The 11,576-nt window shown below is 41.8% G+C and overlaps 1 protein-coding gene across 5 annotated transcripts in view; it reads left to right on the top strand.

Moving 5' to 3' along the window:
* The window catches only part of FSD1L (fibronectin type III and SPRY domain containing 1 like), a 68,587-nt gene that overhangs the window by 2,875 nt on the left and 54,136 nt on the right, over positions 1-11,576 (top strand). The gene's annotated exons all lie outside the window — the stretch shown is intronic.

Here is an 11,576-nt window from a genome sequence, read left to right as displayed (position 1 = left end):
AAGTATTGTTAAATCCTAACTGAAAGAGGATTGGAAGTTCTGACTCATGCAGTCTGACAATAGAGGTTAAGTTAACCGGACAGTCTTACAGAAGCTTGATGATGGCTAGTCAGCAATTGGATTAGCTTGACCAGCTGCTTTTTTGTCTGTGAAAATAACTTGGACTTCAGTGTTGTGTTAGCAACAGATGTTCTGTTTGAGTAGAGGAAGAAAACATAATTGCCTTGGGTATGTAAAGAGTACTGTTGGATACAGAAAGCCACAGTGTTATCTCCTACAAATAGAGGGATTTTGTTTATATCAAGTTTCTGGGACACTTCTGTGTTATGGATAGGTGGCTTTATTTGATACTCAGACCTTTTGATTATGTCCTTTTAAGTGGTTTTAAGATAAAATCCCGAAGGTTTCTTTACCTGATAAAAATGTGTATGTTCAAAGAAACCATTGAAACAAGACATTTGCACCTTTCTAGAATCTTGGTACTTAGAATTTGATAGGTTAAGTTAAATTCTTGTGCAGGAGGAGATCATTCATATTCATAGGAGTTGCTGTGTCCAGGAAAGGTTCCTGCTGTAGGAATAATAAAAGTGGAGAGGAAAGACTAGGGATCCCAGAGGAAAGATGCCACCGAAAGCATACCTTGCCAATTGTTTGCTCTTCCTTACTTTCCCCCACACACTCTGCCTTCTACCTGGGGGTAGTGACAGGCAAGGTTTGATGTACAAGACTGAGCAAACCTAGATTGGGAAACGAAATAGGAAGAGTTTTAAATAAAGCAGAGCAGAGCTTGCAATCAGCAGCATGTCTGCCCTCGGCTTCCTCATCCCAGTTTCTTCCTCTGCCCAGTATTTGTTATCCTTTGCATTCATAGTGTACTCTGGCAGTTCAGAGACTCACACCAAATCCAGGTAACCCACTGCCTCATGTTCCAAAATGACTCCTTTTTCTCAGTCCTGAGCAAAGGAAGTTCAGTTCAGTCACTCAGTCATGTCCAACTCTGCGACACCCATGGACTGCAGCACGCCAGGCTTCCCTGTCCATCACCAACTCCCAAAGCTTGCTTGAACTCATGTCCATCCAGTCGGTGATGCCATCCAACCATCTCATCCTCTGTCGTCCCCTTCTCCTCCCACCTTCAGTCTTTCCCAGCATCAGGGTCTTTTCCAGTGAGTCAGTTCTTCGCATCAGGTGGCCAAAGTATTGGAGTTTCAGCTTCAGCATCAGTCCTTCCAGTAAATATTCAGGACTGATTTCCGTTAGGATGGACTGGATTGTACTTTAGGATTGACTGACTTTCCTTCAGGATTGAGCAAAGGAAAGAGAAATGAAATTTGAGTATTGTTCTGCATACAGTATTATGTTAGACTGCTTTAAATTCTCACAAGAGCTCATATTCCTATTGCCCAGATATAGAAGATGGAACTCAAGAGAGATTAAATAACTTGTTGAGAGTCACACAGTTAGCAAGTGGTAGTCTGGATTCAAACCAGCTCTTTCCTCACAGCTCAAGCTTTTTTCATTAGCACACTCTTGCCTGGCTCCTTTTGCCTTTATATGGTCATATGATTAATGTCATGAAAGCTTAAAATATTAACAGAAATAAACCCCTATAAAGTAGGGTTTTTTGGTTAAGAAACTAATTAAGTCTAGTAAAAATAGTTGATGGAAAGTGTAAAACATGATTTTGGAGAAGGAAATGGCAACCCATTCTTGCCTAGAGACTCCCATGGACAGAGGAGCCTTGTGGGCTGTTGTCCATGGGGTCGCACAGAGTCGGACACGACTGAAGCGGCTTAGCATGCATGCATGCATTGGGGACGGAAATGGCAACCCACTCCAGTATTCTTGCCTGGAGAATCCCAGGGATGGGGGAGCCTGGTGGGCTGCCGTCTATGGGGTCACACAGAGTCGGACACGACTGAAGCGATGTAGTAGCAGCAGCAGCACAGAACATGATTTAGATGAAACTCTGGAAGTTGGTCTCTCTTGCTGCTATAAATGTTTATTTTCCCATAATATATGTATCTTCCCTCTCTCCAGCCCTTTTTATTTTATTTTATTTGCTTTTGAATATAGAGGTGTGAATATGAAAGTGTAACTGGGGTTTTATACACCCCAGCCAAGTACAATGGCAGTCATGCCCGTGGACTGAATCAAAGCAATCTGGGGTGTAGAAGATATGAGATAACCTCTTCAAAGAACTGTGCTGACATACTCAGAATCAGTGTTTAAACACAGGCATCTTCATTTTTTTTATTGAACTTGACAGTTTAAAAAAATTAGAAATACAGTTAAACTTAAAAACTTTTTAAAGACAATGGTTCACTGCAGTGCCTGGCTGAAAGTAAGCAGAATTATTAATGCAACAAACACATATTGAATTTCATAGTAGTAGATATTCCTCTCCAACCTAGGATAGACGGTATTTTGATGTTAGTGGACTTTTTCCTCCAGCTTTCTTTTTGTGTGTTTTATATCCTCGGTTGACACTTCTTCCCAGTCACAAGGTTCTGATAGAATGTGATCTCAGTTATTGATATTCACTGATGATAGATAATCATATTTTGAACTAATTTATAATATTAACAGAGCCAGCCTGTGCACTTCTATTATATTATAAATATAACTAATACAAGTTTATTAGGGAATTAGGAAGTACAGATAAATGAAAATAAAAATTACCCATAATCCTGCTACCCAGAGATGACTTCTTTTAACATTTATGTGTGTGTTATATTCCAGGTTTTTTTTATACATATTGTTGTTGTTCAGTCACTCAGTCGTGTCCAACTTTTTGTGACCCCATGGACTGCAGCACACGAGGCTTCCCTGTCCTTCACTGTCTCCCGGAGTTTGCTTAAACTCATGTCCGTTGACTTGGTAATGCCATCCAGCCATCTCATCCTCTGTTGCCCATTTCTTCTCCTGCCCTCAGTCTTTCCCAGCGTCAGGGTCTTTTCCAGTGAGTTGGCTCTTCACATCAGGTGGCCAAAGTATTGGAGCTTTAGCTTCAGTCCTTCCAGTGAATGAATATTCAGGGTTGTTTTCCTTTAGGATTGATTGGCTTGATCTGTTTGTAGTACAAAGGACTCTCAAGAGTCTTCTCCAACACCACAGTTCCAAAGCATCATTCTTCGGCACTAAGCCTTCTTTATGGTCTAACTCTCACACCCCTACCTACGTGACTACTGGCAAAACCATAGCTTTGACTATATGGACCTTTGTTGGCAAAGTGATGTCTGCTTTTCAATGCACTGTCTAGGTTTGCCATAGCTAGAAGGATTTTGAGCATTACCTTGCTAGCATGTGAGATGAGCACAATTTGAACATTCTTTGGCATTGCCTTTCTTTAGGATTGGAATGAAAACTGACCTATCCTAGTCCTGTGGCCACTGCTGAGTTTTCCAATTTACTGGCATATTGAGTGCAGCACTTCAACAGCATCATCTTTTAGGACTTGAAATAGCTTAGCTGGAATTCCATCACCTCCACTAGCTTTGTTTGTAGTGATGCTTCCTAAGGCCCATCTGACTTCACATTCCGGGATGTCTGGCTCTAGGTGAGTGACCATACCATCATGGTTATCCAGGTCATTAAGACCTTTTTTGTATAGTTCTTCTGTGTACTCTTGCCACCTCTTCTTAATAGCTTCTGCTTCCGTTAGGTTCTTGCCATTTCTGTTCTTTTTTGTGCCCATCTTTGCATGAAATGTTCCTTGTTCTTTTGGTTTATCTCCAGTTTTCTTGAAGAGATCTCTAGACTTTCCCATTCAATTTTTTCCCCTCTATTTCTTTGCATTGTTCACTTAAGGCTTTCTTATCACTCCTTGCTATTCTCGGGAAGTCTGCATTCGGTTGGATATATCTTTCCCTTTCGCTTCACTTCTTTTCTCAGCTGTTTGTAAGACCTCCTCAGACATCCATTTTGCCTTTTTGCATTTTTCCTTTGGGGATTGTTTTGATCACCTCCTCCTGTACAGTGTTGTGAACCTCCGTCCATAGTTCTTCAGGCACTCCATCTACCAGATCTAATCGCTTGAATCTATTTCTCACTTCCACTGTATAATCAAAAGGGAACTGATGAAGGTCATACCTGAATGGCTTAGTTGTTTTCCCTACTTTCTTCAATTTAAGCCTGAATTTTGTAATAAGCAGTTCAAGATCTGAGTCACAGTGAGCTCCAGATCTTGTTTTTGCTGACTGTATAGAGCTTCTCCATTTTTGGCTGCAAAGAATATAATCAGTCTGATTTCGGTATTGACCATCTGGTGATGTCCATTGTAGAGTAGTCTCTTATGTTGTTGGAAGACGGTGTTTGCTGTGACCAATGCATTCTCTTGGCAAAACTCTGTTAGACTTTGCCCTGCTTCATTTTGTACTCCAAGGCCAAACTTGCCTATTACTCCAGGTATCTCTTGACTTCCTACTTTTGCATTCCAATCCCCTATGAGAAAAGGTTATCTTGTTTTGGCATTAGTTCTAGAAGGTTTTGTGGGTTTTCATAGAACTATTCAACTTCAGCCTCTTCGGCATTAGTGGTTGGGGCATAGATTTGGATTACTGTGATGTTGAATGGTTTGCCTTGAAAGCAAACTGAGATCATTCTGTTGTTTTTGAGATTGCACCCTAGTACTGCATTTCGGACTCTCTTGTTGACTACGAATATAGAAACTTAAAAAAACTATAGTATTATGCTATTTATAGTAATTTATAATTTGCCTCACTTAATATGTGAAATATCTTTTACCATGTTAATATTGTTCTACAGCACTTTTAATGATTCAGCAATTTTCTTTAGTATGGATGTATTAATGTTACTTGATTTTTAATGAGTGCCCTTTGTCATTCATTTATGTTGGTCTTTTTAATATTATAAATAACACTAAGACGAACATCTTTGTTGTCAAGTCTCTACTTGTATCTTTAATTAGTTACCCTTTAACTTAGAATAAATTAATAGAAGTGGAATTTGAGTCATTGTGTATATAATACTTCTATCCTTTGATGTGTATTGCCAAATCACCCTTCAGAAGGATTTTGTCAGTTTATACTGCTCCCAGCAGTACCTGAGAGTACCCCATTTCTATTTCCATCCCACCTCCCTTAATTAGATGTTGGGACTCCTGGTTTCTTTGGCTGAATGTGAGCTTCCTGGATTTCACAGGATGGAACAGCCAGTTCAGAGGTCACTGAAAATGGGAGGCTTCTTTAGCCTCTGACACATTGTATTTCCTCAAATCCTTGTTGGAAGAGAATCTCTTCTTCTGCCCTGATATCTTACAACTGGGCTCAGGGTGAAAAGGCAGCATTCCTCACCAGGCCTTTCATTAGATTTTTTTTCTGCGGATCACCTCAGTTACATCCATGTACAGAAGTGGTAATCTCAGCTGCTTCACTATAACAATAGAGGGCATGGCTTCCTCCCAGTTAGCTATTTCTGACAATCAGATTCCTCCCTGGTGGCTCGGACGGTAAAGAATCCGCCTGCAATGCAGGAGACCTGGGTTTGATCCCGGGGGTGGGAAGATCCTCTGGAGGAGGGCATGGCAACCCACTCTAGTATTCTTGCCTGGAGGATCCCATGTACAGAGAGGAGCCTGGAGGGCTGCAGTCCATTGGGTCACAAAGAGTTGGACGTGACTGAGAGACTAAGCATCCACGATGATCAGATTCCTGAATTCCTTGACAATATACAATTCTCCTTTTTTAGCTCTTTGCACTGTGCTCACATTTGAGCACAGTACTCTTGCCGTAGCTGTGGCCAGCTGGTGAGATTCTGGTTGTCTGACTTACCAACCGGATAGAGCATTCTGGATTTCTGCTCATTACCTAAGTCAAAGGAGGGGTCTATGGTGTGGAGTGAAACAAGTGGCATAATCCCTGGTGGCAGTAGGATATTTTCATTGATCCCTTTGCTCTGGTTCCGGAAACTCTCTGATTGTTTTGTACAATCATCTGCAGTGTATACAGCTTAGAGTGGTGTAAAAGTGCAGACTCTTGAGGTAGCTTTCTGGATTTGAATTGTGACTGCCATTTGATAGCTGTGTGATCAAAGAAGCCTTTAACCTCTTCAATCAGAAGATGCAGAGACTACTTTCTATTGTGGTGATTAAAAAGTAGTCCATGTTAGAAGCTTTCCACAGTGCCTGACATGTTGTTGCTGTTTAGTTGCTGACTTGTGTCTGATTCTTTTGAGACCCCATGGACCTGCCAGACTCCTCTGCCATGGGATTTTCCAGACAAGAATACTGAAGTGGATAGCCATTTCGTTCTCCAGGGGATCTTCCTGACCCAGGGATCAAACCCATATCTCCTACATTGGCAGGCAGATTCCTTACTGCTGAGCCACCAGGGAAGCCCGCCTGGCACATAGTGCTTACTGAACACTAACTGAAATGCTATAGTAGTTCTTTGGCCCCCTTAAATTGTAGATTGATTAGTGATATTTGCAGTGGTTCTAGGTTTGTGTATCTCAACTGTCTGGAATATTAATGTAGAATTTGAATCAGAAATTTTCTCCTGGTCCACGTAGATCCTGGTGGGAAACCCATAGATCACAGTGTCCAGTTATCACAGTGTCCAATTATGACCACATGGTATTGATGCTTTTGGATTCAAAATAGCCTGAAAGCCTGGATATACTGGTGTTTTGCCACTAAAGAATGAGAAGTTTCTGCATCAAAACTTCAAGGGCTTGTTACCCTGGATAGTTTGCAGTTAAGTAGCCCACGTTGGCCGAGCTTTTTGTTGAATGCAGAATTAAGACATTTGAATTTGTCGCATTCACATATATTAAGTTAAAGCCAGTAGACTCATGCCATTGCAAATAGTGACAGTCATCATGTTCTCAGACTTAAAAGATGATACGCCTGTAGTAAGAATAGCTGTTACTGTTGCCCTTGTATTTGGCGAGATGGTGTTAGGGGAAGTACACTGACTAAGACTGCCCACGCTGGCCAGGCACCAGAGTAATCATTTGCATGAGTTGTTTTACGACAGGAGGTCCTGGTAAGGAATACAGAACTAATAAGCCACCATCAACCAGAAGAGTTCAGGAAAGGTCAAAAGGAGACACCGCATGTTCGACCACCTCCCAGAATCCTTCTGTCTGGCATCCATCTTGGCTGAACAAGGTGTGCACCACAGGAAGGACTCTGAGTCAGAATGATTGGCTAAAGACAACCTGGAAGCTAATCCCATCACCATAAAACCCAAGAATTTGAGCCAGAGCAGTTCTCCTGGGTTCCCTTACCCTACTGGTCTCCACTCAGGTGCCCTTTCCCAATAAAATCTCTTGCTTTGTCAGCATGTGTCTCCTCGGACAATTCATTTCTGAGTGTTAGACAAGAGCCCAGTTTTGGGCCCTGGAAGGGGTCCTCTTTCCTGCAACAAAGGTTGCAGCCTCTTGATCATTCTTAATTTTTTGCAATTTTAAAGACGATCTTAAGTCCTTTCAGTGTCCTTAGATGTTCTGACCTTTACTTGAACCTCTGACCTTTGTTTTTAGGTAGTATAGTGTTAATTGTTAAGAGCATGGACTCGGGAAAAGAAAAAAGAGCACAGACTCACAAGGCAAACTACTGTGATTTGAATTCTGGTTCTGCCACATACTAACTCTTGAGGTCCCAGGCAAGTTACCTACCCACTTTATACCTCAGCTTCTGAATTGGAAAATGGGGATAACCAAGTATCCTGCCTCATAGGTTTCTTGACAGGATTAAACAAATTTATGTTAAGAGCTTAAGATAGTGCTTGGGCTTTAAGAGTATAAAGTGGTGAAGTTGCTCAGTCAGGTCCAACTGTGTGACCCCATGAACTGTAGCCTACCAGGCTCCTACATCCATGGAATTTTCCAGGCAAGAGTACTGGAGTGGGTTGCCATTTCCTTCTCCAGGGGATCTTCCTGACCCAGGGATCAAACCCAGGTCTCCCACATTGCAGGCAGACACTTTACCATCTGAGCCACCAGCGAAGCCAGTGTTGGTTATTATTTTGCTTGTAGTCAGCTGGTTGTGCTTTTACTTCACATGATTTATAGGGACTATAAACATAACTTTAAGCTATTCTTTGACGATGGGTGCCTCATGCCTTGTACATCCAGGTTAGTTTGAGCCATTCCATAGCAGTAGTGCTTGGCTGGGGTGTGAACCCCCCACCCTTTTTTTGTTAGCATGGCAGTTCAGTTCAGTCGCTCAGTTGTGTCCGACTCTTTGTGACCCCATGAATCGCAGCACGTCAGGCCTCCCTGTCCATCACCAACTTCCGGAGTTTACTCAGACTCACATCCATCGAGTCAGTGATCCCATCCAGCCATCTCATCCTCTGTTGTCCCCTTCTCCTCCTGCCTCAAATCCCTCCCAGCATCAGAGGCTTTTCCAATGAGTCAACTGTTTGCATGAGGTGGCCAGAGTACTGGAGTTTCAGCTTAATTTTTCCTTCCAAAGAAATCCCAGGGTTGATCTCCTTCAGAATGGACTGGATGGATCTCCTTGCAGTCCAAGGAACTCTCAAGAGTCTTCTCCAACACCACAGTTCAAAAGCATCAATTCTTTGGCGCTCTGCCTTCTTCACAGTCCAACTCTCACATCCATACATGAATACTGGAAAAACCATAGCCTTGACTAGCCGGACCTTAGTCGGCAAAGTAATGTCTCTGCTTTTGAATATACTGTCTAGGTTGATCATAACTTTTCTTCCAAGGAATAAGTGTCTTTTAATTTCATGGCTGCAGTCACCATCTGCAGTGATTTTGGAGCCCCCCAAAATAAAGTCTGACACTGTTTCCACTGTTTCTCCATCTATTTCCCATGAAGTGATGGGACCAGATGCAGTGATCTTCGTTTACCTTAGCCTAGTTCCATAGTCAAGTAGTTGAGAGGCTTAATTCTGAGAGTAGGTTTTTGTTTTTTTTCCTCCCCCAAATCCTGGTGCCTGTGGTGTGTGATCAGAGGATAATGGCTGAGATTACCTGTGCATACTGCCTCTGGAGACATAATGTTCTATATATTTTACTGTGTGTGATCCAGCAGAATTTGTTAAAGCATATATTCAGACCTATTTCACCTAAAACTTTTAGTCATGACCACTAAGATCAATTATATTCAGTATTATCTAGATAAACTTCAGATAATTTATATTGCCTTTTCCCATCTTTATCACTTTATCTATCAGTGTTTGGAGGGTGATGGGAAGCTTAAAACCTAAAATGAAGTCTGAGAGATCCTTGTCAGCATCCTGTTAGATTGAGAGAGTCCCAGCTAAAAGCTATCTTTGCCCTTCTTCACCATTAGGCTTTGGAAATAAACAAATGAAGCAAACATATATGTATAGATATATAGAATGGGCACATTCTATACTTTTGGAACTTGTATTAACAATAAATCATGTATATGTTTTAGAACAGTGGTTATAGGTGAAGAAGCTGGTAAATGTGAGGGTTCCCAGGTGGGAAGCAAGGTATATTAGAGACAGTCATGACAGGCTCCTGAAGCTGGAATTCAGCAAGAGAGAAGAAGTTTGCTGTGAATTGAAATAGGTGAGGTAGGCAATGGGGAGATCATACAGGGTCTTACGGATTATGTAAGGTCATTTTAAGGTCATGTTAACAGCTCATGTTAAAAGATTTTAATTTTATCGAAGGACTTAGGCAAGATGATTGATCAGGAAGAGTGATGCTTAACTTACTGTTCTAGCTGCAATATAGGGAACTGATTATGGGGGAGAAAAAATGGATCAGAAGCCAGTTAAGAAATTTTGCAAGAGTATAAATTGAGATATGATACTGACTTGTAATAGTTATTACAGAGTTTTAGGGCTTCCCTGGTGGCTCAGACAGTAAAGAGTCTGCCTGCAATGCAGGAGACCTGGGTTTGAGCCCTGGGTTGGAAAGCTCCCATGGAGAAGGAAATGGCTACCCAGAGTTAGTTTAGAGGTAAAGTCTACTGTAGTTGATGACTGCATGTAGAGCACAAATGAAAGACTGTAATGATGGTCTTGACATATTCCTTTCCCTATTTGGAACCAGTCTGTTGTTCCATGTCCAGTTCTAACTGTTGCTTCCTGACCTGCATACAGATTTCTTAAGAGGCAGGTCAGGTGGTCTGATATTCCCATCTCTTTGAGAATTTACCACAGTTTATTGTGATCCACACAGTCAAAGCCTTTGGCATAGTCAGGAAAGCAAAAATAGATGTTTCTCTGGAACTCTCTTGCTTTTTCGATGATCCAGTGGATGTTGGCAATTTGATCTCTGGTTCCTCTGCCCTTTCTAAAACCAGCTTGAACATCTGGAAGTCCATGGTTCACGTATTGCTGAAGCCTGGCTTGGAGAGTTTTTAGCATTACTTTACTAGCATGTGAGATGAGTGCAGTTGTGTTGGTAGTTTCCAAATAGGGAAAGGAGTACATCAAGGCTGTATATTGTCACCCTGCTTATTTAACTTATAAGCAGAGTGCATCATGAGAAACGCTGGGCTGGATGAAGCACAAGCTGGAATCAAGATTGCCGGGAGAAATATCAATAACCTCAGCTATGCAGATGACACCACCCTTATGGCAGAAAATGAAGAAGAACTAACAAGCCTGTTGGTGAAAGTGAAAGAGGAGGGTGAAAAATTGGCTTAAAGCTCAACATTCAGAACACTAAGATCATGGCATCTGGTCCCATCACTTCGTGGGAAATAGATGGGGAAACAGTGGAAACAGTGACAGACTTTATTTTGGGGGGCTCCAGAATCACTGCAGGTGGTGATTGCAGCCATGAAATTAAAAGATGCTTGCTCCTTGGAAGAAAAGTTATGACCAACCTTCAGACAGCATATTAATAAACAGAGACGTTACTTTGCCAACAAAGGTCTGTCTAGTCAAAGCTATGGTTTTTCTAGTAGTCATGTATGGATGTGAGAGTCGGACTGTGAAGAAAGCTGAGCGCCGAAGAATTGATGCTTTTGAACTGTGGTGTTGGAGAAGACTCTTGAGAATCCCTTGGACTGCAGGGAGATCCAACCAGTCGGTCCTGAAGGAAATCAGTCCTGAATATTCACTGGAAGGACTGATGCTGAAGCTGAAACTCCACTACTTTGGCCACCTGATGCAAAGAACTGACTCATTTGAAGAGACCCTGAAGCTGGGAAAGATTGAAGGCAGGAAGAGAAGGGGGCGACAGAGGATGAGATGGCTGGATGGCATCACTGACTCAATGGACATGGGTTTGGGTGGACTCTGGGAGTTGGTGATGGACGGGGAGGCCTGGCGTGCTGCATCCATGGGGTCGCAAAGAGCCAGACACGACTGAGCGACTGAACTGACTAACTAATGATGGCCTAGGTTTCTGCGTTTTTTTCCCTTTCACTTTTATTGACACATATGGAGTATTTCCATCATAGCAGGAAGTTGTTTTGGACAACACTGAACTAGAGATATGAGAAAAGTAAATAATCAAGTGTTCTGTTATAATAGGAAGCATTATCAAAGTCTGAGGTATTTGCTACTAAAATTATCTGCCTTATTTATTATGGTTCTATATCATCTGTAAATATTGCCGTGAATATTATAATTTAAAAAATGTTCTTAATTGGA

Source organism: Ovis canadensis, chromosome 2, assembly GCF_042477335.2.
Source record: "Ovis canadensis isolate MfBH-ARS-UI-01 breed Bighorn chromosome 2, ARS-UI_OviCan_v2, whole genome shotgun sequence".
NCBI lineage: Eukaryota > Metazoa > Chordata > Mammalia > Artiodactyla > Bovidae > Ovis > Ovis canadensis.
This window is presented reverse-complemented; position numbering and strand designations above follow the sequence as displayed.